The 27276-nt window shown below is 49.2% G+C and overlaps 1 protein-coding gene and 1 pseudogene across 1 annotated transcript in view; both read right to left on the bottom strand.

Annotated features, from left to right (window-relative positions):
• Positions 1 to 27276, bottom strand: part of LOC124551115 — a 409786-nt gene that overhangs the window by 126921 nt on the left and 255589 nt on the right. The gene's annotated exons all lie outside the window — the stretch shown is intronic.
• Positions 22563 to 22680, bottom strand: LOC124551386 (annotated as a pseudogene).

Raw genomic sequence — 27276 nt, 5'->3', positions numbered from 1 at the left:
TCAGTGTCAGCCAGTTTGCCGTGGCATACGGAGCTCCATCGCAGTCTTTAACGCTGGTAGCATGCCGCGACAGCGTGGACGTGAACCGTATGTGCAGTTGACGGACTTTGAGCGAGGGCGTATAGTGGGCATGCGGGAGGCCGGGTGGACGTACCGCCGAATTGCTCAACACGTGGGGCGTGAGGTCTCCACAGCACATCGATGTTGTCGCCAGTGGTCGGCGGAAGGTGCACGTGCCCGTCGACCTGGGACCGGACCGCAGCGACGCACGGATGCACGCCAAGACCGTAGGATCCTACGCAGTGCCGTAGGGGACCGCACCGCCACTTCCCAGCAAATTAGGGACACTGTTGCTCCTGGGGTATCGGCGAGGACCATTCGCAACCGTCTCCATGAAGCTGGGCTACGGTCCCGCACACCGTTAGGCCGTATTCCGCTCACGCCCCAACATCGTGCAGCCCGCCTCCAGTGGTGTCGCGACAGGCGTGAATGGAGGCACGAATGGAGACGTGTCGTCTTCAGCGATGAGAGTCGCTTCTGCCTTGGTGCCAATGATGGTCGTATGCGTGTTTGGCGCCGTGCAGGTGAGCGCCACAATCAGGACTGCATACGACCGAGGCACACAGGGCCAACACCCGGCATCATGGTGTGGGGAGCGATCTCCTACACTGGCCGTACACCACTGGTGATCGTCGAGGGGACACTGAATAGTGCACGGTACATCCAAACCGTCATCGAACCCATCGTTCTACCATTCCTAGACCGGCAAGGGAACTTGCTGTTCCAACAGGACAATGCACGTCCGCATGTATCCCGTGCCACCCAACGTGCTCTAGAAGGTGTAAGTCAACTACCCTGGCCAGCAAGATCTCCGGATCTGTCCCCCATTGAGCGTGTTTGGGACTGGATGAAGCGTCGTCTCACGCGGTCTGCACGTCCAGCACGAACGCTGGTCCAACTGAGGCGCCAGGTGGAAATGGCATGGCAAGCCGTTCCACAGGACTACATCCAGCATCTCTACGATCGTCTCCATGGGAGAATAGCAGCCTGCATTGCTGCGAACGGTGGATATACACTGTACTAGTGCCGACATTGTGCATGCTCTGTTGCCTGTGTCTATGTGCCTGTGGTTCTGTCAGTGTGATCATGTGATGTATCTGACCCCAGGAATGTGTCAATAAAGTTTCCCCTTCCTGGGACAATGAATTCATGGTGTTCTTATTTCAATTTCCAGGAGTGTATATTGTGTTATTTAATGAAAGTTGGTTAAGCAAATTTTTAAAGATCTGAGTTTGTTGGACTTGATGCATTCTTTAGCTGTCGGAAGTAGTCAGAGTTTTGATGTGAGTCATGTGATAAACTGTTCGATCTAAGTCATGATGTTTGTGTGATTTAGTTCACTCAGTCATATTTGCTAAATGATGCTGTAATGAATATTGTTTTAATTAATGAAATTTGGTTGAGACAAATTTGAAAAATTAATTTGGTAAGAGCAATACGTTTGTAATAAAGAAGTGTGTGGCAACTACAAACTGGTTATGTGTAATTTCGATGTGTCTAAAGATTTAATCGATCTTCATCAAACCCTGAATGTCTTCGTGAACGTGAAGAGTCACTGAAGTAAAAATGATCTTCCTGAAAACGAGAAAACAGTTTTCTTGCCGTGATCTGTCTAACGGCTTTATCCCCGTACAGGGCGTAAATGTTTCTGGCTGCCTGCGCTGCTGAACTCAAACAGATTTCTGTGCTTTCCACTCCATTTCCTAGCGCCCACGGCTCTACTCACTACCTCGAAATGGAAAATGACAATATGTAGTCTCAAACAGCAACAGTGGACAACAAATAAATAATCACAATCGATAAATAAAGACATAGCAACCGGAAGACCAACATGCAAAAGAAAAATGCTAGAAACTTTTGCACTAACCTAATGATATTTCCTGTCGATCCTTGGGAACCGTGTGGCATCTGAGAAATCGCTCTCTAAGTTTTTATATGTTGTTAAGTACAAATGTCGCACTCCACTCCCTCGTTTGATAATTAATAATGGTGATTTGCACAGATTAGTTCCACAACGTAGGCAACGGAGTAGAGGCAGACGGACGGCGGAGTCCACCCACCCACCCACCCACACTCACTGCCCAGCGGCCGTGCCCCGGGACGCAGCCCCCTGTCCTGTCCCGCCCCCGCCCCCCTGCCTCTCATTATTCTCGGAGACTGGAGGCGGCACCCGCGTAATGACAGACGTCGCGTCACGACACGGAGAGGCCGCCACAGCCTGCTTTCATTTCCGCCGATGTCGGCGAAAGCAGCAGCGGTCGCGTAATTAGCATAGACCACCTGTGTGCGTGTCTTGTCGCTGGTTGTGACCGGCTCCCTGGTTTCTCTGGGCACGCTGTCGGCCGACGTCTGGCCGTACACAGCCGTCACATACACTCACTCTCCAGAACGGCACGGCGGCACTGTGCCACACTGCGGTCCCGAGTTGTTCCAGACTACACCACACCACCACACGGCCAAAGTCGCCTCACGGTAGGAGGAGTGGTAGATACTCTTCCCGCACAAAAGTGGCGAATTCAGCTAACGAGCCGGCCGGAGTGGCCGTGCGGTTCTAGGCGCTACAGTCTGGAACCGAGCGACCGCTACGGTCGCAGGTTCGAATCCTGCCTCGGGCACGGATGTGTGTGATGTCCTTAAGTTAGTTAGGTTTAAGTAGTTGTAAGTTCTAGGCGACTGACGGGATCAGAAAATAAGTCGCATAGTGCTCAGAGCCGTTTGAACCATTTTTTTTTCAGCTAACGATGACGGGTGTGGACAGCAATCGCGCACCCTCCTCTCCTAAATAGACCGCAAACGCTGAATAATATTTAGATCTGGTGACTGCGGCGGCCAGGGGAGAGGCGACAATTCAGCCTCGCGCTCCCAAAACCAGTCGTGGTCGACGCGAGCTCTCTTGTACTGGAGCGCATCACCAAACACTACACCACGGGATACACCTGATCAGCCAGAATGCTCTCATCACTCCTTGGCAGTAATTCGACCACGACACGGTTGCCCAAATCACCACCGAAACCCCGCCAGGTTTCACTCTCGGGACACAAACTCGGCCAGGAATTCGAAATAGTCTACTATAAGATTATCAAAATATCCACTGGTGTACTGCCGGTTGGACACTGTAGACCGGCAACACACCCGTGGATATTTTGATTATCAAATACGCCGGGAGAGACTCAAGAATGATACAATAAGATTCATTGCACCAAATGACTTTCTTCCGTTGCAGCATAGTCCAAGTTTTATGGCTTCGGCGGCAGTTTTCATGTTGCGCGCATTTGCATCAGTCACGAGTGGTTTTGGAATTCCAACTCGATCTGCAAATTCACTGCTTTTGAAGCTCCGTTCGTGTTGTTTCGGTGCTGGCAGGGTTCGCGAGCGTGATATTGAGTTCTGCAGTGACTTTTGCAGTTCTCGTCCTCTTATTTTCCGTCACAATCCTCTGCAATGACTGCCTGTCACGCTTTCGTCCGCGCTGTGTCTTAGCGGATGATGTTTCTCCGCTTTCCCTCTTTGTGGTATAAATCTTCGGTACGGTGAAAGACATGTTCACAATACGACCACCAACAATTTGCCCACGTCCGAACACACTTAGGTCCGGCACAGGGCACTCACCACTGCAAAGAACAGTCTTCTGACCACCGCTTACACTGGCAGCATACTGTGGGTATCGCAGAGCAGCGCCACCTGGAGACTTGCCTGGCATCTGCATTTATGTTCAAGCACGTATTTCTTCGTTTCTTTCCATACTCTTGTCCGCCTCCTGTGTCGCAGTTAGAAACTATAACTCTTGAGGCAGCCTACCTCAGCGCCAGAGTAGCCACACTGTTTTCGTTCAGTATTTCAGAAAGACAGAACTGAGTAACTCGCAACAAACTTTACAATTAATTTAAAACGTGTGCCAACTTTTTCTCGCTGAAACCCCCCGCAACCGCAGAAAACGATGAACGGAAAAAAGTTCGGCGCTTACACTTCCGCTGTTCGTGGAGCATCAGACACGACGTCTTAGTTTAGTATTTGTTTCATACGAACTCCATTCCGCAACGCATTTCTTACGCAGTATCCCGATGTACTGCTCAATTTACCTGCAAAAATATAGCATGGTATCACATATAGTTCAGGAGATCCGGCATCGTAAACACTGAGACGCTTAGGAAACTAGTTTTTGCTAACAATGGAGTACAAAGTACTCACACTATATTGATCCAGGGTTTGATAACGACAGCACTTAGTGACTTGCAACGGAATTTAAACTTATTTTCAAACCTTTTCCATTTTTTTGTGTCGCTTACGTGCCTACCATCACATGCTTCATACATTAACTCATTCGTAAAGTAATCGGAAGTTTTACGCTCTTTTACACACGGGACTTGGATCACTTAAAGAATCCGGGGTTTACAGGTCATCGAATACTAACCAAGATACGGTCACTGGAAGTTTTCTGGAAGATATGTCAATGGCCTCGGTGAATACTTGGCTGACACAAACCAGCACGTTGCATTACACGGTGAATGTTCTACAGGAGAGGAACTAACAGCGAGAATAGGACAACAAAGGGCTGCCCGCGCCTTGTGTTCCCTTTATGTACGAAAGGCAGTGCCCGGACTGCTGATTCACTCTGTGACTCATCGTCGCCCAGCCCAACCACTGAGGATAGAAACTTGAAATCTGCAGAAGCTGTTGACGGCAGGGTGCAGGTGTCGTTTAACAAGGGACTTTTTGATATTCCGGAGTGAAATTGGGGATGAAAGGCTTTGAGAAACTATGTCCCTATTAAGGCGATTTTAAAGATAGAGCTACGAAAATTGGTATTTGGTTTCTTGGTATGAGATGAAAAAAAGGTATTTAGGCACTATTGAAAATTCAACCCCTAAGGGGCGAAATAGGGAATGAAACATTTTTTAAAAAAAAATCAGTATCGCAGAACAACTAAGACAAGGTATTTTTAAAGCTCATCTACGAAAATTGGTATTTGAGTTCTCAGTTAAAAATAAAGAAATGCGTATTTCAATACTTTTTTGGAAATTCAGGCTCCAAGGGGTTGAAACAGGATATGGCAATCTGTATGGAAAAATTCATTTTTAAAGCTAAATCTAAGAAAATCTGTATTTGGTTTCAATTCGAAAAAAATTGAAACCTTAACGAGAAGAAACGTTTTACTAAAATATTTTATTGTGAAAGCATTTTTAAAGCTAAATCTTTCAAAATTGGTTTTTGGCTTCTCCGTTGGAAATGAAAATATTACGTGTTCCAATGTGTTTGGAACTTCAATGCGTAAGAGTGCGAAATAGCGAATGAAAAATTTTAAGAAAATATTTCGTTATATTAAAAAATTTTGAACCTAAATCTATGAAAATTGGTATTTCACTTCTCGGTTACATACAAAGAAATACACTCCTGGAAATGGAAAAAAGAACACATTGACACCGGTGTCAGACCCACCATACTTGCTCCGGACACTGCGAGAGGGCTGTACAAGCAATGATCACACGCACGGCACAGCGGACACACCAGGAACCGCGGTGTTGGCCGTCGAATGGCGCTAGATGCGCAGCATTTGTGCACCGCCGCCGTCAGTGTCAGCCAGTTTGCCGTGGCATACGGAGCTCCATCGCAGTCTTTAACACTGGTAGCATGCCGCGACAGCGTGGACGTGAACCGTATGTGCAGTTGACGGACTTTGAGCGAGGGCGTATAGTGGGCATGCGGGAGGCCGGGTGGACGTACCGCCGAATTGCTCAACACGTGGGGCGTGAGGTCTCCACAGCACATCGATGTTGTCGCCAGTGGTCGGCGGAAGGTGCACGTGCCCGTCGACCTGGGACCGGACCGCAGCGACGCACGGATGCACGCCAAGACCGTAGGATCCTACGCAGTGCCGTAGGGGACCGCACCGCCACTTCCCAGCAAATTAGGGACACTGTTGCTCCTGGGGTATCGGCGAGGACCATTCGCAACCGTCTCCATGAAGCTGGGCTACGGTCCCGCACACCGTTAGGCCGTATTCCGCTCACGCCCCAACATCGTGCAGCCCGCCTCCAGTGGTGTCGCGACAGGCGTGAATGGAGGCACGAATGGAGACGTGTCGTCTTCAGCGATGAGAGTCGCTTCTGCCTTGGTGCCAATGATGGTCGTATGCGTGTTTGGCGCCGTGCAGGTGAGCGCCACAATCAGGACTGCATACGACCGAGGCACACAGGGCCAACACCCGGCATCATGGTGTGGGGAGCGATCTCCTACACTGGCCGTACACCACTGGTGATCGTCGAGGGGACACTGAATAGTGCACGGTACATCCAAACCGTCATCGAACCCATCGTTCTACCATTCCTAGACCGGCAAGGGAACTTGCTGTTCCAACAGGACAATGCACGTCCGCATGTATCCCGTGCCACCCAACGTGCTCTAGAAGGTGTAAGTCAACTACCCTGGCCAGCAAGATCTCCGGATCTGTCCCCCATTGAGCGTGTTTGGGACTGGATGAAGCGTCGTCTCACGCGGTCTGCACGTCCAGCACGAACGCTGGTCCAACTGAGGCGCCAGGTGGAAATGGCATGGCAAGCCGTTCCACAGGACTACATCCAGCATCTCTACGATCGTCTCCATGGGAGAATAGCAGCCTGCATTGCTGCGAAAGGTGGATATACACTGTACTAGTGCCGACATTGTGCATGCTCTGTTGCTGTGTCTATGTGCCTGTGGTTCTGTCAGTGTGATCATGTGATGTATCTGACCCCAGGAATGTGTCAATAAAGCTTCCCCTTCCTGGGACAATGAATTCACAGTGTTCTTATTTCAATTTCCAGGAGTGTATTTGTTAGGGGACGAAAGTTTGTACCGAAACATCACCACAATAACGCAAAAGGGATGATTAACAAAGATCTTGAACTGTAGACGCCAGAATCGCGATTTGGTCAGAAACACATTCAAAAAAGACCGTGTTCCTGTAGGCCGAACTGGCCTGAAAAGTTTAGAAGCTGTTGCAATTTGTGAACAACTTAAAATTTCGAGCAGTGAAAAAAAAATAGTGTACAGACAACACATTGCACACTAGGGAAGCGGTGGGCGCTAAGCTAGTACCATATGAAAGCGTGTCCTCTGTCTTTACACCAAATACAGACGTTATAACAGAGCCCTGCTTATTAAGTTATTTATTTATCTTATATGCCTGTGTACTTATTAATTCGCAACTGCAGCCAGTGCTGCAGGGTCGGAGCTTATGGTTATTATTTGCAGCGAGTGAGCTGCAGCAAGTGACTACATCGAGCTCTTCCTTTTAAACAGAGCGGAGCGTACCCAGTCTACGTAAGGTGCTAGCAACGTCAGGTAAAGTCACAACAGGTTCGCTCGTATGGAATGCTGTCGAGAGAGAAACTGCTCAGCAGGAAACCGTTAGGTAGCGTCAGATAGTCCAGTCGGTTACGTACGACGACGAATCAAAGAGCGGCTGCAGCACACACTGCAACTGTCGCTGTATTTCACACGGAACTGGCCCCACACTTACAGCCATTCCAGATGAAACGAGTGCGGTCCTCCTGCGCTGCCTGTACAGGGGAGTTTCCTAAACGGCTAAAAACTGCAGCGGATGGTGCTGAGGGGACGAGGCCAGGGAAGGCCGGTTCGCTCCGTGAACGGCAGTGCTGCGCGTGAAGGTGCAATTTTTGAGGGGGTCGTGTCTCCGATTTCACTGATCACAGGGATGATGGGCAGCCGGCCGCGGTGGTCTAGCGATTCTAGGCGCTCAGTCCGGAACCGCGGGACTGCTACGGTCGCAGGTTCGAATCCTGCCTCGGGCATGGATGTGTGTGATGTCCTTAGGTTAGTTAGGTTTAAGTAGTTCTAAGTTCTAGGGGACTGATGACCACAGATGTTAAGTCCCATAGTGCTCAGAGCCATTTGGACCATTTTTTGATGATGGGCAAGTGTTCCGTAACCGTCGGCCTAACAATCAACTGGAAGAACGGCCATATTGTGACTGTCCTACAGTACAGTACAGGCTCAAAATTTAAACACAATATAGTTCCTCCAGCTGAGATAAATCGAGAAAATCAGTTGGTTCTTTTGCATTAGGTGTGATCTAGCGTGGATCTAAGACAACTTACAAAACCACCATTACTTCATGGGCGGTTCCTGAGAAAACGGTGACAAAGTATAATTGTTGGGTACAAAATATACCAACTGTGGGGATGGTCACTTCTATAACTTCCTTTCGTGGCAGATCGTCGAAATTTATACCTCATGTTCTTAAGAAACTCTTTTAGATATTATTATCCCTTACCAAGGTTCAAATGTTGAAACTTACAGTACTTAAGTAGAAAATCGCAAAAACCGAGTTTTAGCCGTTTCTGCACCGTGGGCCATAATTATCTAAATAACTAAGAATAGCAAACGGCTAAAATTTTAATTGTACATTCTTTACATGTTCATCTAGAAACTCTATTTTCCCGTTTTCGAAAATCTGTACTCGTTTCAGGATACACCCGAAGAAATATTTGGGTACCAAAAGTATCAACTGTGCGGATGGTCAGTTCTACAGTTTCTATTCATAGTAAATCGTCGAAACTTTTACCGTATGTTCTTAGGAATATGTTCTCGGGAAACCTTTAAACTTTTTATTACGATAGCATTATCCATTATGGAGATGCAGAAGTTCAAAGTTATCGTACTTTATGTACAATATATCCGGTCTGAAGCGTAAATGTAATTTTAACTGACTTAGTGAACGTATGGCAAAGGTTCTACAGTCATGACAAGGACTGTCAGATCACCAAATTATGTTTGTAGTCAGCAGTTTTTCCACCAATAAGACTTTATGACGCCCTGTAAAGTATTTTTTGTGCGTCACTTCGAACGCATTTCCGGCCATATGTCTAGACCAATTTTCTTGTTCCATGTTGGCCGGCCAGTGTGGCCGAACGGTTCCAGGCGCTTCAGTCCGGAACCGCGCTGCTGCTACGGTCGCAGGGTCGAATCCTGTCTCGAGCATGGATGCGTGTGATGTCCTTAGGTTAGTTAGGTTTAAGTAATTCTGAGTTCTAGGGGACTGATGACCTCAGATGTTAAGTCCCATAGTGCCCAGAGCCATTTGAACCATTTGTTGCATGTTCTCTCAGGGATCGTTTCCTACAGTTTTTCGCCGTTTAGCAAAATCACCCGTTTATAGGCGGCCTATAGACAGTCTAGAGATAATTGCACGAGGCATCTAAGAGTGAAACTTCTAGGAAGATTAAAACTGTACGCCAGACGGCCATTCGAACCCGGAAACCCGCCTTGTGTTAGTGCAGCAAGTTGTTGTTTGCTCTTGCTGTGGCTACTGCATGCACCAGAGCTGGCCTACGGGGGAAGAAAGCAGCTCCAGCCTGGACGAGACGGACCGCTCTCTCGCTAATCCTCGTAAACGGGTTGAGGACGAGGCCCGAGAGGCTGGCTGGGATGGCAGCCGTTGCCGAGCTCGAGGCTCTGGCGGCGGGCAGTGTTCCGCACGGTGGCGAGCTGCCCGCGTGCAGCCGCTGAGCCCGACTGGCCGAGAGGCCGGCATCTCGCGGAGCGGTCTGGACGTCGCGAAACGGAAGGCGCGGCCGGCGTCACTCGGGGTGTGCAGGGGAGCCCGGGACAGCGGCTACCGCTGAGACAACCGCTCTTCGGTTATACCGTTTCTTGTTATCTCCAATTTAGCCTGACTATTAAAACAGCTCTAAATAACAGACCTCTGAAATAACTAATTTTCGGTTTATTATTTCTAAGATTTCCAGTAGTAAACGTACAAGTCGAACAACGATCGAAAAATTCAAAGATTTCCTCAGATTTTTGCATTATATGTTTCAAAACACCGAGAATCAAAATAACAAATAAAACAGCGAAATAAAAGAAAACTTTATAAGAATATGGTGTTCGAATGAGCAAACACCATTGGTGATCTTGCAGCTCTCGGAGAATGAAATTACTGAGAAATACAGACCTTGTAGCTGCTTGATAAATATCAACGGGGACAGTTGAAAATGCGTGCCCCGACCGGGAGTCGAACTCCATATTCATATAGATTGGGCTCACCGGCCAATGATCGTCTGCAGTGCGGATGCACTCAAATTGCTCGAACTGTTACGGGATTCGGTAGTTTGACTGCCGCGAGAAATTAGTGGGCAGGGGCACTACAAACGTAGTTGGTGGAGCCTGAGGCTGATGACCACAGAAGTTAAGTCCCACAGTGCTCAGAGCCATTTGAACCATTTTCGTCTCCAGCCATCCTGATTTAGGTTTTCCGTGATTTCCCTAAATCGTTTCAGGCAAATGCCGGGACGGTTCCTTTGAAAGGGCACGGCCGATTTCCTTCCCCATCCTTCCCTAACCCGAGCTTGCGCTCCGTCTCTAATGACCTCGCTGTCGACGGGACGTTAAACAACACTAACCTAACCTAACCTACAAAGTAGCAGGAAGCGAAACCCCCCACCACAGAAGAGATGTTGCCGAATGTGGGTGGCGTGCGTCCGCGCTTGCAACTAGACTCTGCAAGGGCCGATCACTGCTACGGCAGCGTGATAAGAAGACTTTAACAGATACTAAATACTCAGCTTGGTGTGACGAACAGGCGTTGCAGTACAGCGAACGTTCTGGACGCTCGTGTAGTGTAGACCATGTGAGCAGTGACTAACCTAATAGTCGTTCAGTGTGGACTGCTGTCAGGCTGTTTGTAGCCGGGGCTCAGTTTATGGTTAACACTTTGACCGTCCGATAATGACTCGTTGGCAGCTGCTGGGCCGTATACCAGCGGCACCTGCGGGTAACTTGCTGCAGACAACAGGCCGATTCAAGGTGTGCGGCGAACGGGCGGGAGAAGGAAGAGTGGTGTGCGAGGCGTGGGGAGCAGCACACCTGACCACTGGTGAGCTGGAGAACGCCCGCGTGCTGGAGCCCCGTCCGGTCACAGCTGCGCACCGCGCGAAGCGTCGCGGTGGACACGGCCAACTCCTCCCGGTGCGGAAACCTGTCAGCTTCCGAAATCGCGAACATGTAAGTGGGCGTGGATTTCTTTCTGAGAGATTCCGGTCCTCTAGGCGACTGCTGCCGTTTAAAATATCGCACAGGTTCTCAATAGGCAGAGAATTGAGTTTAGGTCGTGCAACCAAGTAGCCAGGTGGACGGCCGTGTTTCAGGAACGAGGCGGACTAGGCAGGCTTTAAGGAATGCAGTGCGTGTCTGGCCGTGTCTTTGCATCTAACGGCATTGAACTGTATTCCTGTCCTTTGGTTGTGGAGATTGCCGCGCGGAATCAGCCGAGCGCTCTAAGGCGCTGCAGTCATGGACTGTGCGGCTGGTCCCGGCGGAGGTTCGAGTCCTCCCTCGGGCATGGGTGTGTATGTTTGTCCTTAGGATAATTTAGGTTAAGTAGTGTGTGAGCTTAGGGACTGATGACCTTAGCAGTTAAGTCCCATAAGATTTCACACACATTTGAACATTTTTGGTTGTGGAGATTATCGCCACAAGTAGCTAGGAGCCGGTTAGAGGCGTTGTACGAACTGTCAACGCTGAAAATCTTCCAATGCAGCGGACGATTCTCACAATCTTTCCGATAGCACTTGTATCGCTACGGGACTTTCAACTATTGATTTTGCAGTTGTGAGAAGTTTATCCCCGTCTCGCGGACCGACGCGAGGTTGGCGACCCGTTTTTAAACTGATTTTACATGTGTAGCAGAACAGAGAATTAATCGGCAAGAGCCAATAAACGTTCCCTATCAGATCCGCAGGCGAGTACGTCGCTTCTGCCCAGAGTACCGTGCGTTCTGTCCGCGGCTGTGTGTGCCGAGTCTGGCGACGCCCCGGAAGCTACGAGACACGGACGAACGGGAAGCTTCTGCGAAGTGTGGCACATGTGTGCCGTAGCAGGAGGTGAGGGCCCGTCGCGTGTAGTGCCTCGGTATTTCAGTTGCTGATCGTAGAGTTAAGGTAGTTGCTTCTGCATACGTCAGGCAAGGAAAGTCAACAATATGAACATTCTGCATTGGAAATCATACATAGTGCAGAGGAAATTAAAGTTATAGAAGACAGTGCGAAAACCGATGGACAGTTCCATCCGAACCCAAATATTTCCATCTGGTTTTGAAATTATTTCGAAACTCTGCGGGAAGTTAGACGAGATGTGAAAGAAAAGAAAACCGTGCAGATACTCAGTTTCTGAAAGAGGAATCACTGACACATCTTGGGTAGAAAAGCTAGATCTTAGCGCAACGCATGCTTTTAACCAGAGATTCACTGCCAATCATCGATCAGAGAGCATTCGGTACGTAATTTTTGACGGCATTAGTAATGAAAATAAATATGGTCTCTAAAGTATTTGGAATGTATTTTTGACTACAAGTGGCAAGAATAAGAAGTCAGGGCACAATACTCGTTGTCAACGTTACTAAAGCACAGGGACAAGAGGATGTAGAGCTGACTGGAAATGTCACAGGAACTGTGAAAATCGTGTCACATATACACTGCCATCACCTAGTGAAAATGAGACAGGTAGTAAGGAAGATAACGCACGGAAAATGAAACTAAAGAAAGTGTTGCAGAAAATGGAACTGAAATGCCGGCAGCTCTTGTACAAACAAATGGTTTGCCTTTTACACCCCCCCCCCCCCCCCCCAAAAAAAAAAGTGTTCTCGACATTGGTCCATTAACATCAATTGTTTGAGTGGTTGTGGACTAAATCAAAACCAGATAAGAAGTTTTCAAAAGCAATTTTTATACTTGCAAGATTCGTTTGCAGTTTAATGCTAATTTCAATAGCATGAGCTGTATCTGTCACTAGTACCTCATATGCAAATACTGTAGACCGTTTCGTTTCATGGAGATTTGTCGTTTTTGTTTGTGCTCTAGAACGATGCCACATTACTCGACCGACTGTTTAAAGTAATAGTAAGTATATGCCAAAGTGTTTCAGATATTGTTGCTGTGGTCTTCAGTCCAAAGACGTTTGATGTAGCTGTCCATGCTATTCTATCCTGTACAAGCCTCTTCGTCTCCGAGTAACTACTGCACCGTACATCCCTCTGAATCTGCTTACTGTATTCATCTCTTGGTTTCCGTTTACGATTTTTACCCCCCTACGTTTCCCTCCAGTTGTCTTGTGACAGGCAGAGCGAGAGCACCAGCAGCAGCGAGTACTGTTTGTATAAAGCGTTTATTTTGCATTTTGTTTACGACCTTCCACTAAGGAAGGGATTCTATTTGTGTTTATCTGCTCTGCATAGTAACTAACAGTTCTTGATAAAACTTTACGTAGTTTTCGTGTTAGATTTCTTAGTGTTTTCTTGATCGTTTAGAACAAAAAGCGCCCTAAAACCGTCTTTTGTTTGTTTCGCGGCCGTTAGCCACTAGTCACTTGAATCAGCAGTTGTCTTGTGACAGCCAGAGCGAGAGCACCAGCAGCAGCGAGTACTGTTTGTATAAAGCGTTTTTGTACTTATTTGCTGCGCTTAGCTTTTAAATAGTTTTTCTGGGAAAACCTAGCGTAGTTTTCGCGTCTCGTATTTCAGTGAGTGTTTCTTGATTATCAGAGTAGCTCATCAGAAGATTATCTTGGGAATTTGTCACCGTATAGAGTAGGGTAAACATAGTCATGTGTAGGGGCTGTGGTTGTTGTGAGCGGACGCAAGGAGAATTGGCCACTCTTCGGGGGCAGGTGGAGGCTTTGTCTGTTAGGCTCATCGAGCTCGAGGCGCAGGCGTCGGCTCGTAGTGGCGTTGGGGCAACTGTGGCGAGACCTATGCCTACTTCGGTGGCCTTGGAATCACATGGAACCCCTGATGTCGCTGCGTCTTCCGGCAGTGAGCATCTTACCGGTCAGCCATCACTCCAGGGTGAATGGCGGACAGTGGTGGGCTCGCGCGTGCCTGGCCGAAAGGCGAAGGTGGGATCTGGCCGCGTGGCAGCTGCCTTACCCCTTTCCAACAGGTACGGGGTGCTTCCTAGTGGTGATGACATCGTTTCCGAGCCACCACAGGATGCCTCGCCTGTTGGGCCAGTGGCCGATTCTCCGGCAAGGTCCCGACAGTCACAGAGGGCGGGCCATTAGTTATAGGGAGCTCCAACGTTAGGCGGGTTATGGAGCCTCTTAGGAAAATAGCAGGTAGGTCGGGGAAGAATGCCAGTGTGCACTCGGTGTGCTTGCCGGGGGGTCTCGTCCGTAATGTGGAGGAGGCCCTTCCGGCAGCTATTGAACGCACTGGGTGTGACCGGCTGCAGATAGTAGCACATGTCGGAACGAATGACGCCTGCCGCTTGGGTTCTGAGGCCATCCTTGGTTCCTTCCGGCGGCTGGCTGATTTGGTGAAGACAACCAGCATCGCACGCGGAGTGCAAGCTGAGCTTAATATCTGCAGCATAGTGCCCAGAGTCGATCGCGGTCCTCTGGTTTGGAGCCGTGTGGAGGGTCTAAACCAGAGGCTCAGACGACTCTGCGACTATAATGGTTGCAAAGTCATCGACCTCCGTTATTGGGTGGAGAACTGTAGGGCCCCCCTAGACAGGTCAGGCGTGCACTACACACCGGAAGCAGCTACTAGGGTAGCAGAGTACGTGTGGCGTGCACACGGGGGTTTTTTAGGTTAGAGGGACCCCCCCTTGGGCGAAACGATAAAATACCTGACGGCTTACCAGAGAGGACATTATCATCGTTGATAAAGAACGTCCGTCCCTCAGAGACCAAAAACAGGAAAAGTTAACGTAATATTGGTAAACTGCAGGAGTATCCAGGGCAAGGTTCCTGAATTAGTATCTCTTATTGAAGGAAATAGTGCGCATATAGTATTAGGAACGGAAAGTTGGTTAAAACCGGAAGTGGACAGTAACGAAATCCTAGACACAGAATGGAATATATACCGCAAGGATAGGATAAACGCCAATGGTGGAGGAGTATTTATAGCAGTAAAGAATTCAATAATATCCAGTGAAGTTATTAGCGAATGCGAATGTGAAATAATCTGGGTTAAGTTAAGTATCAAAGGTGGGTCAGATATGATAGTCGGATGCTTCTATAGACCACCTGCATCAGCAACCGTAGTAGTTGAGCGCCTCAGAGAGAACCTGCAGAACGTCGTGAAGAAGTTTCGTGATCATACTATTGTAATAGGGGGAGACTTCAATCTACCAGGTATAGAATGGGATAGTCACACAATCAGAACTGGAGCCAGGGACAGAGACTCTTGTGACATTATCCTGACTGCCTTGTCCGAGAATTACTTCGAGCAGATAGTTAGAGAACCAACTCGTGAAGCTAACGTTTTAGACCTCATAGCAACAAATAGACCGGAACTTTTCGACTCCGTGAATGTAGAAGAGGGTATCAGTGATCATAAGTCAGTGGTTGCATCAATGACTACAAGCGTAATAAGAAATGCCAAGAAAGGAAGGAAAATATATTTGCTTAACAAGAGTGATAGGGCACAAATCGCAGAATATCTGAGTGACCACCATCAAACGTTCATTTCTGAGGAAGAGGATGTGGAACAAAAATGGAAAAAATTCAGAAACATCGTCCAGTACGCCTTAGATAAGTTCGTACCGACTAAGGTCCAAAGCGAGGGGAAAGATCCACCGTGGTATAACAATCATGTACGAAAGGTACTACGGAAACAAAGAAAGCTTCATCATAGGTTTAAGAGTAGTCGAATCATAGCTGATAAGGAAAAGCTGAACGAAGCGAAAAAGAGCGTAAAGAGAGCAATGAGAGAAGCATTCAACGAATTCGAACATAAAACATTGGCAAACAATCTAAACAAGAACCCTAAAAAGTTTTGGTCATATGTAAAATCGGTAAGCGGATCTAAATCCCCTATTCAGTCACTCGTTGACCACGATGGCACCGAAACAGAGGACGACCGAAGAAAGGCAGAAATACTGAATTCAGTGTTCCGAAACTGTTTCACTGCGGAAAATCGTAACACGATCCCTGACTTCAGCCGTCGCACGGACGCCAAAATGGAAAATATTGAAATAAACGATATCGGAATTGAAAAACAACTGCTATCACTTAGTAGCGGAAAAGCATCCGGACCAGACGAGATACCCTTAAGATTCTACAGTGATTATGCTAAAGAACTTGCCCCCTTTCTATCAGCAATTTATCGTAGATCGCTGGAAGAACGTAAAGTACCTAGCGACTGGAAGAAAGCGCAGGTCGTTCCCATTTTCAAGAAGGGTCATAAATCAGATGCGAATAATTATAGGCCTATTTCGCTTACGTCAATCTGTTGTAGAATAATGGAACATGTTTTGTGTTCTCGTATTATGACGTTCTTAGATAATACAAATCTCCTTCATCATAACCAACATGGATTCCGCAAACAGAGATCATGTGAAACTCAGCTCGCCCTATTTGCCCAAGAAATTCACAGTGCCGTAGACACTGGCGAGCAGATTGATGCCGTATTCCTGGACTTCAGGAAGGCATTTGATACGGTTCCGCACTTACGTTTAGTGAAAAAAATACGAGCTTACGGAATATCGGACCAGGTTTGTGATTGGATTCAGGATTTCCTAGAAGAAAGAACACAACATGTCATTCTTAACGGTTCAAAATCTGCAGATGTAGAGGTAATTTCGGGAGTACCGCAGGGAAGCGTGATAGGACCTTTATTGTTTACAATATACATAAATGACTTAGTTGACAACATCGGTAGCTCCGTGAGGCTATTTGCAGATGACACGGTTGTCTACAAGAAAGTAGCAACATCAGAAGACTCGTACGTACTCCAGGAGGACCTGCAGAGGATTAATGCATGGTGCGACAGCTGGCAGCTTTCCCTAAACGTAGATAAATGTAATATAATGCGCATACATAGGGGCAGAAATCCATTCCAGTACGATTATGCCATAGGTGGTAAATCATTGGAAGCGGTAACGACCGTAAAATACTTAGGAGTTACTATCCGGAGCGATCTGAAGTGGAATGATCACATAAAACAAATAGTGGGAAAAGCAGGCGCCAGGTTGAGATTCATAGGAAGAATTCTAAGAAAATGTGACTCATCGACGAAAGAAGTAGCTTACAAAACGCTTGTTCGTCCGATTCTTGAGTATTGCTCATCAGTATGGGACCCTTACCAGGTTGGATTAATAGAAGAGATAGACATGATCCAGCGAAAAGCAGCGCGATTCGTCATGGGGACATTTAGTCAGCGCGAGAGCGTTACGGAGATGCTGAACAAGCTCCAGTGGCGGACACTTCAAGAAAGGCGTTACGCAATACGGAGAGGTTTATTATCGAAATTACGAGAGAGCACATTCCGGGAAGAGATGGGCAACATATTACTACCGCCCACATATATCTCGCGTAATGATCACAACGAAAAGATCCGAGAAATTAGAGCAAATACGGAGACTTACAAGCAGTCGTTCTTCCCACGCACAATTCGTGAATGGAACAGGGAAGGGGGGATCAGATAGTGGTACAATAAGTACCCTCCGCCACACACCATAAGGTGGCTCGCGGAGTATAGATGTAGATGTAGATGTAAATCGGCGATCGCTCGATGCCTCAGAATGTGGTCTACCAACCGATCCCTTCTTCTATTCAGCGTTACCAGAATGTGCTCTTGATCCAGATACATTGCTAAAACGTTTTGGTGTGCATTTTCCAATGGTGAAACATGTTTCAATTCTACAGTTCATTATCAATCTCGTAACACGCAATATTATCATATTGAACTGTAAACTACGCAAAAATGATCTAAAACACAACAACACAGAATTGCTAAGTCTATCATTTGTAAAGCAACATTATATCAATGTACGACATATTGAAAAAAAAATCATACAAGAAGCACTGTTGTACGTGGAAAGAAATAAAAAAATATTTCAATGTAAAAATAAGTCGGTAAGAGCATTGCTTTCGAAAGCCAAGGTTGCAGGTGCGAATCGGTGTATAGCAGACAGTTTTAATCAGCCAGAAAAGAAACAGCAAAGCGAAAAGATTCATTGTGTGTGTGGTTAGTATTTTGTTGTGTGTTCCTGTGGCCTGTAGCCGGTACCCCATGCCACCGCGGCTGCCCTGGAGCGGAGAGACGAGGTGTCGCCACGGCGGCGCGTTCCGTGTTCCGTGTTGGTGTTGCGACAGGAGGGCGCACGGACGCTGGCTTACTGGAGCTGCGGCAGCGAGCCGTAGCCAGAGCCAGAGGAATGCCGGCTGTGCGCCCTGCCCCTCACTCTCAAAAGCGGAAGAAGGGCGACCAGCCATTCACATACACCGCCATCTCCTCTCAGAGGTGTCTTGGTGACATTGCCACACGTTATTACTGCGAAATACACAGCGGAAAAGAAAAAGTGTCACTTTCTCAAAGTCCCGCAAGTGTCTCCCATTGCGAGGCGTAAGTTTTAAGTTTGGCTGAGACGTGCCTACACCGTTCCCCTGTAATGGAGCCAAAGCGTGGAGCCCTCGGGCTCGACGAAACTTCGAACAGCGATATGTAGACATCCACGAAGAAAAGGTCACAGCTCAGAAGTTCTTGTGGGATGTACGGCGGGTTAATGATGCCTCCTCATTGGTACCAAATTTGACCACAATTCTGCACAACGTTGTCGCGGACATGTCAGAACATGCCAAGGTCAACACACCCTCTGTCATCCACGTTTCGGCCTCTAAGACGGTGGTCAGAGCCGCGACAACCGAGAGAAACACTTCAGACACACCGCTGGTCATAATCGACACGGAAAGCCCTCAGGAGGTGGCTTTAAGGGCGTTAATGGAAGCACCCCTTCCCATGAGGTGTCCATTCCTGCACATTCCGCTGTCGAAAACGACAGCCTACAGTGCGATGAACAACGGGACGACGTTTCTGACTGCATCTGACACTGCTGCATGCCCCAGACGATTCAACCGACTCCAGGGACATCGTGGGGCTGCAGCCACACTGAAAGCCATATGGCCCACCTGGAGTGTAGTGCGGCTCTGGTGCCACAGGCTGGAATGACTTGGGACGGCTCATTCAACGAAATTTGAACGTAGTCTGAAGCAGCAAAGAGTGTTGACGCTTTTTCAGCCCTTCTCTGTCGCCTCCTCGTGTGGCGTAATCGAGGAGGGGTGCGACGTTGACACCTTGCTCCCAGACCTGTCGGAACGGCACCGCCGTCGCTACCGCCCATGCACCTCTGTCGTGCACGTAAGACACGTAGGCCGACCCGCAACCATCCGGCAGAGTGCTGCTCTAGCGGCTCAGGGAGGGCGACCGCTTCGACACCCCTTACCGTGCCAACTCGTTTTCGACCTAATGCCCAGGGGTAAGGGGTACTTTCATAGACGCCCTTCTGTCGCAATGGGAGATACCGTTTTTCGCGCAGTGAACAAGTGGAAACCTTCACACAAGTAGAATCGCACATTGAAGAAAAGGCAGCCCGCCCGGTTAGCCGTGCGGTCTATCGCACTGCTTTCCGGGCGGGAAAGAGCGTCTGATCCCCGGCACGTATCCTCCTGGCGCACTTGTGTCGAGGTCCGGTGAGCCGGCCAGTTTGTGGATGGTTTTTAGGCGGTTTTCTATCTGCCACAGCGAATGCGGGCTGGTTCCCCTTATTCCGCCGCAGCTACACTATGTTCTCCACGTTCGCGTACACCACCACTACTCTACCACGCAAACATAGGGGTTACACTCATCTAGTGTGAGACGTTCCCTGGGGGGAAGGGGAGGGGGTGTCCACCGGGGGCCGAACCGCACAATAACCCTGGGTTCGGCGTGGGGCGGCGGATGGGTGAAGTGGACAGCGGCAGTCGTCGTGAGGTTGTGGACCACTGCGGCTGCGGCGGGGACGGAGCCTCTTCGTCGTTTCTAGGTCCCCGGTTAACATACAACATACAAGGAAAAGACACGTGCTCCATAGCGGTACCCGTAGCTGAGTGTCCTCGGTTTCACTGTAGCTGGAATTTTTCCGTTACAGTACCTTCCCATGTGTTGCCGAGGCCGCTAATGCATGTCTGTGGGTTGACGCTCGCTCGTCTGGTGGTGGATGGATGTTTCAACGCCGGTATTTCCCCGGCAAGGGGACAAGAGGTGCGGTGACGTAAAGCTGCTGGCCACCAGTCTACGCGATAATGTCCTGGATTAAATTCCAAAGCTCTCCGCAGTATCTCACGGAGTGATGGTGACCCGTCTGTCGGACGGGGAGGTGAGGTTCGGCGGCCCCCTCGAGGCGTTCCGAGAGCAGCAGGCAGCGTGCCGGCACCGGGATTCGAACCTCTCCCCTCCCAGCCCCTCATCCCGACACTGCACTGCAGACGAGCTCTCGCCACAGGTGCAGACTGTCACTGCGTAAGAGGTCGGAGGGTGGCGGCGGCGAACCACCTCCACCGCGACCCCGCCACCAGCGGCGATGCAATGTCCCTGGATCCGTTTCCTGAGTATGGGATTAACTCATTGATTCTGACTAAGGTTTTATGCACGTTTATTTCATAAACATTCGTTCCTAAAATAATACAGAAACGTCACCGTTTCACTCCGAGCCAACACGGATAAAATGATGAGAAAGTTGTTAATGAACAGAGCGAGATGGTGCAGTGGTCAGCACACCGGACTTGCCTTGGGGTGCGCAACGCTTCAAACCCCCATCCGCCCATCCAGATTTAGGTTTCCCCTGATAAAAAAACACGAATATTATTTAATTAAACACTGTTTCTGTCGGGACTAAACAGGTGTTGAGGCTTCTCCAGATAGATTATACAGGACTACTGTAAATGATTCGTGCGTTTTGAAACATCCATGTTTTCCACAGTATTGCATGTACAAACACGATTAATGCGCGAATAGAGCCGTAAACTCACCAACTTCGCACTGTGCGCACCAGTTGGCGTTAAGAGTGAAGTGCCTTGTCAAAATGACGACAAAGTAAGAAAAGAGTTTGTGTGTGTTAGAATACGCGAGATGTTAATCTGAACAGTGCAGCGCGCATTCAGAAGGAATTATGGAGACGAAGCGCCATATAAAAAGAGCACTGTGCACATGAACGAGATTCACCGAAGGTTAACGTTTTCTGTGCAACCTAAACGACGAACTTTCGCATCGCTGGATCTGGCGTAGTGGCGAAGACGTGGATCTGTTCCCTAGGCGCCCCAGGTCGCCTGATCGGCTCTCTCCTTTGGGGTTACATTAAGGACCGCGTTTAGCTGCCCAACAACACCGCAACAACGCATGCTTGCCGCTGTGATGACCGCTGACAGCACGACGCGACGTGAGGCGTGGAACGAACTTGACTGCCGCCTCGGACGCGTGTCCAACGACCAGAGGGCCACTCGTACAACATTTCAAGCAAACTCGTTGAGTTTACGGTCCTATTCATGCATCAGTCATATTTTTACAGGTAATACTTTGGAAAATATAGAGCTCTGAACACGAATGAAACATTTATAACAGCCGTGGATAATTGTTAATTGTTTTGCCTCAGGCACAGCATTCAGACGTTCCCACAGGTCATTTCCTCCTCGTGCTACTAGTCGCCATCTGTAAAATGCTGCTTCCTAACAGAAATTTCAGCACGTCTGCAGCAGATGCCGCAAAACGCCTGTCTTCGTGGGGAACTCACTCAGCCCTCGAAGTGAGATACCACACTCCATTTTGGACCGATTACGCGAAAAGGGGACCAAACTGCTGAGGTCATCGGTCGCTAAGCCTACACACTACTTAAACTAACTTACGCTATGGACAACACACACACCCATTCCCGAGGCAGGACTGTAACCCCCGACGTGGGGGGCTGAATGTCCTCAGGTCCACTACTGGCAGAATTTTTCCGTTACTCTATTCTACATTCCAAGATGGACAAAAATAGTCGCAAGGTATCGTTGACTGGGAGACCCGAACGGTTAGGCTGAGCCGCCTAGTTGGAAACAAAGAGTTTTCTTCCTCCGCGCACAATGGTCGGTTTCCTCGTCGATATATGAGAGGTGTGTTATCTGTTTGGTCAGTGTAATAGTCGACTACAGTATTTCTGCACGTGGGTTGAGGGCTCCTCGGTTGGCTTGTGGAGAGTCAGCTCGGTGTGATGGGTGTTGAGGACGTGCGTGCGGACAGCCGACCTCAAAACACTGAGAGGGCGATGCGTTTTCCTCTCTCACCACCATACTTGTCTGTCTGCGTGTTTCCGGTAACGGCCAAGAGCGATAATATCGTGGTTGGGTACAGTCCGATGATGTGTTTATGTTGGACGAAGATGATGATGATGATGATGAGAGAGCGGCACACAGGCTAGTACCCTGGAATAACACCGAGGTGGCACCCATGCGTAAAGCCGCTTTATGTCGGACGGATCACCGTCAGTGTGAGATGCGCTCCTCAACTCGTGACACAAAGTGAAGAGGGCGCCTGGTCGGGAGCTTCATGCCACCACCTCTGCTGTTCTTACCAAACAGTACTCCGTCTTCAGGCCACGAGTGGCCGACCGGGACCATCCGACCGCCGTGTCATCGTCAGTGGAGGATGCGGATAGGAGGGGCGTGGGGTCAGCTCCTCAATTGGCATCACGGGGCTGAGTGCACCCCGAAAAATGCAACAGCGCATGGCCGCCTGGATGGTCATCCATCCAAGTGCCGGCCACGCCCGACAGAGCTTAACTTCGGTGATCTCATGGGAACCGGTGTATCCACTGCGGCAAGGCCGTTGCCCTTACCAAACAGTGGTGGTGGAAATTTCATCAAACACCAGGATTGCATCCGGCTTTACTCAGAGTCGAGCGCTAGCCGCCTCAGTAGGGAGGCGGCCAGCTGGACAACGTCTCGTCTACCAACGTATTCGGTCCGTTGGTTGTGGCGTCCGTCACGGCCGGGACGAGGCCGAACTCTGTCCCAGGTGATCCCTGCTGTTCTGGACCGCCGGTCACGCAGGTCCCCGCGACCTTGGGTGGGAGAGCCCGCTAGCCGAGTGTACGCGGGTGACTTTCCCTGTTGCCGCTACCGGCCGCCTGCCGGGGTCTTTGACTCCTAACGCTCGCCGCTCGCACGGCCGGCTGGACGCGGCTGCCGCCTTAGTTCCAATCTCTCGCCTCTGTCCCCACCCCGTCTCCCGCTGCGCCGCAAGAAGGCGGAAAAGTGGCGGCGGCGGCCGATATAAGCGCCGGCGGTCCCGGGCCGCGCGTCCTAGACAGAGCAGCCGGTGCCGCCGCCGCAGGGACTGTGAGAACGCCGTGTGCGAGTGACGAGGGAGCGACCGCCCTGTGATACAGTGCCAGCACGACCACGACATGTGAGAACTCTACTGTCTAAGCTCTTCTCCTACGTATGTGTCTGTGCTACCAACTCCGAGTGCGCGCTTACCTTCCACCACTACTGCGGGGCCATCTCCACCAACCCGTAATACTGGTCGGTGCTGGAATGCGTGACTAAAGTAGTGTGTGTATGTGTCACCTGTGGAAATACTAGTCCGTCGGTATACTGTGTGTGTATGTGTCACCTGTGGAAACCAATCTGCCGGTATAATCATTCGAATCAGCAATTTTGGCGAGTTTCGTTTCGCCTATCTCCGTCAGTTATACCTGCCCGTACTCAGTGCGGAAAAGTGCTGAAATCCACGCGAGCTTGTGGGACGAAGGAACGAGTTTTCTCTCTGCAGCAGAGTGTGAAATTTCCTCTCAGATTAAAACTGTGTACCGTAACCGGTACTCGAACCTGGGACCATTGCCTTTCGCTGGCGAGTGCTGTGCCGACTGAGGTACCCGAGCAGCAGTCGAGAGCCGCCGTCACAGCCTCGCGACCGCCAGTGCCTCACCTTCCTCCTCGCAAACTTCACACGAGCTCTCCTGCTGCAAACCTCGCGCGAATACAAATCCTGTAAGAAAGGAGGATGTCTGACATCAGCGCAGAAGAGTGAAAATTCAATCCCGAAACAGTCCCCCATGCTGTTGCTGCTTAATGGTTCAAATGGCTCTGAGCACTATGAGACTTAACATCTGAGGTCATCAATCCCCTACAACTTAGAACTACTTCAACCTAACTAACCTAAGGACATCATACACATCCATGCCCGACGCAGGATTCGAACCTGCGACCGTAGCGGTCGCGCGGTTCCAGACTGTAGCGCCTGGAACCGCTCGGCCACACCGGCCGGCTGCTACTTAATGTCTGCGCAATATGCTTTCTTCCAGGAGTAGCTAGTCCGGCAAGTTTCGCAAGAGAGCTTCTGTAAGTTTGGAAGGTAGAAGACGAGTAACGGTAGAAGTAAAGCTGTGAGGACGGGTCGTGAGTCGTGCTCGAATAGCTCAGTCGGCAGAGCAACTCCCCGCGAAAGGCAATAGCCCCAGGTTCGGTTCGCTTTCCGGCACACTCTTTCAATCTGCCAGGAAGTTTAGCATGCCATGAAACTTCATTTCATCTCAAATATCTCCGTTACTCCATCATCAATCGACGGCGCTAGTGGGACAGGTAAAACGTGGAACCAATTTTTCCCCTATTGTAACACGATACTGGACCATTTCCCAACGTACGTCTTCCCATCTGTAGCCTCTAGCAATGTGTGTCAGAACGAATGCAAATTAAATAGCAAATCCTCTCGCTGAAACGGCTATCCCATAATACTACAGACTCCTACGGCATTACTGCCAGGCAGACCCTAGCAGGAAACATAGCGCAGTGGCCGATGTGTGACACTTGTGTCTTGCTTCTATCTGTCGATTATGACTGTAGCTGAGTGTACTGGCTGTATGTATAGAGCGGTGTCGTGACTGTCTTCCGTGATGACAGAGAGAGAGAGAGAGAGAGAGAGAGAGAGAGAGAGAGAGACAGACGTGGTGCCGGGACGCACCGTGCTCCTATCGAGTGGTACCAGTGCCCATCCGACGGACGGCTCACCACCAGCAGACAGCGTCGCGTGCCGTCCAGGACGATGAGCCACAACACCCCACCAGCAGTCCCCCACTTGCCAGCCAAGTACCAGAGGTGAAAGTTTCCTCCGCCACCGGGATTCGAACCGCCTACCTCGGACACGAGCGCCGCTGCACAGTCGTGTGTGTCCGTGACCTCGTCTACAGAGACAGGTTATTACCATCGGTGATGACTGCAGACAGATCGACGACGAAGTGCGTTGAAGGTCCATCCCAGTAGCTTTTTGTCTACGTGATTCCACATTCTTTTCTTTCTAACACGAATAAGGGACTTTTTCCGACGTATGTAAACGGCTGTCTTCCTATCAGCAGACCAACAGTGTGTAATAGCAATGGTGGAACACGCTGCTGTTCTAGGCGCTTCAGTCTGGAACGGCGCGACCGCTACGGTTCGAATCCTGCCTCGGGCATGGATGTATGTGATGTACTTAGGTTAGTTAGATTTAAGTAGTTCTGAGTCTAGGGGACTGATGATCTCAGAAGTTATGTCCCATAGTGCTCACAGCCATTTGATATATATATATGCCGTAACAACAGCATTCTCACAAGTGCTCCTGGCCATCACCTCAAGCCAAGTCGCGGAGTTTTGATACTTCCGTTGCTGTGTACGTGGATGCGAACTCTACACGCTGCGTCGTATGCTGTGTTGTTCTTCTTCGCAAAGGAAACAGACTTCCCCTCCATCTACAGCCGCACGCAAATCCGAAACGAACGTTGTTTTTTTACTGTACACTCCAGTAGCTCTTCCTACCACGCTGGTCGCTCGGGCGTACTCTCTAATACTAAAATCGTTACTTCAACATTATAAGGCCGCATTGTACAGCAATACTATTTGTTACTACACGCTACAAGCATAAACGTGTAGCGAAGTGTGAGTGTGTGTGTGTGTGTGTTTGTGTGTGTGTTCGTGTATGGGTAAAGAAAAAAGTGTATGTCGTGTCACATGAGTAAAACAAAATACATTCCGTCCATGGCTGCTAAGTAATTCCATAAAAGTGACTCACGGAATATCAACAAGCAGCTACAACTCAGCACGCCCCGGCGGGGTCAGGGGTTTTCTCTGCCTCGTGATGACTGGGTGTTGTGTGCTGTCCTCAGGTTAGTTAGGTTTAAGTAGTTCTAAGTTCTAGGGGACTGATGACCATATATGTTAAGTCCCATAGTGCTCAGCGCCATTTGAACTCAGCACGCCAGGCCAAAGTGATCGGCGTTCAATGACACTGAGATGACTCGGATATAGTTCGAAATAGAACACATTAGTCGAACTATTTCTGGCAGACTGTCCCAACAAACATAAATTACACCCTAGCGCTCACCAGATAACCTCATAACACACGAAGAAAGTCGCACCGAACATAAAAAACTATGATGCCTCGTTTCCTCTTTCTTCGTGTGTACAAATTGACGCTTATGCGTGTGCGCCTGAATGTGTGTTTGGTGAATCCGCTTTGGCATAACAGTTTTTCTCCTCGTAACGTGCTCTGTGCCGACACACCAAAACTACTGAGACAGCTTCAGTCCGCATCGACGCGTTTTGCACACCACCCTGGTATCTTATGGACGGCTCCCTAGAAATCTATATCTCATTGTAATACAATGGGGAATCACACGAGGCCGCCTTCAACTTTATGAGTAAATTATGTCTCCTCTGCCAGACTTAATCTTTGCTGGTTTTCCACACAAGCTGTCTAATGTGATATTCCAGGGTCCAGTCTAGTCTGTGTGACTCCGTTATAAAATCTGTGTTGCTAAGCCGTCCAGCTTTTACCAATTTTTCGTTATTCCTAACTATACCAGACAAGTACCTTGCGCACAATCGGTTGTATTGCTCGCTCAATAATCCCAGGAGGTTGGCGTATAACTGCATTCACTGTTTACGCACAAATATACTGACTGCTCCTGTACAACTGTACTCACTGGTTATGCATAACTGAATTCATTGAAACTTCCTGGCAGATTAAAACTGTGTACCAGACCGAGTATCTAAATAGGGATCTTTGCCTTTCGCGGGCAAGTGCTCTACCAACGAAGCTACCCAAGCACGACTCACGCCCCGTCCCCACAGCTTTACTTCCGCCAGTATCTCGTCACCTACCTTCAAAACTTCACAGGAGCTCTCCTGGGAGCCTTGCAGAACTAGCATTTCTGGAAGAAAGGATATTGCGAAAATGGTTCAAATGGCTCTAAGCACTATGTGACTTAACTTCTGAGGTCATCAGTCCCCTATACTTAGAACTACTGAAACCTAACTAACCTAAGGACATCTCACACATCCATGGCCGAGGCAGGATTCGAACCTGCGACCGTAGCAGCAGCACGGTTCCGGACTGAAGCGCCTAGGATCGCTCGACCACAGCGGCCGACAGGATATTCCGGAGACATGGCT

The sequence above is a fragment of the Schistocerca americana genome, chromosome 9, assembly GCF_021461395.2.
Source record: "Schistocerca americana isolate TAMUIC-IGC-003095 chromosome 9, iqSchAmer2.1, whole genome shotgun sequence".
Lineage (NCBI taxonomy): Eukaryota > Metazoa > Arthropoda > Insecta > Orthoptera > Acrididae > Schistocerca > Schistocerca americana.
This window is presented reverse-complemented; position numbering and strand designations above follow the sequence as displayed.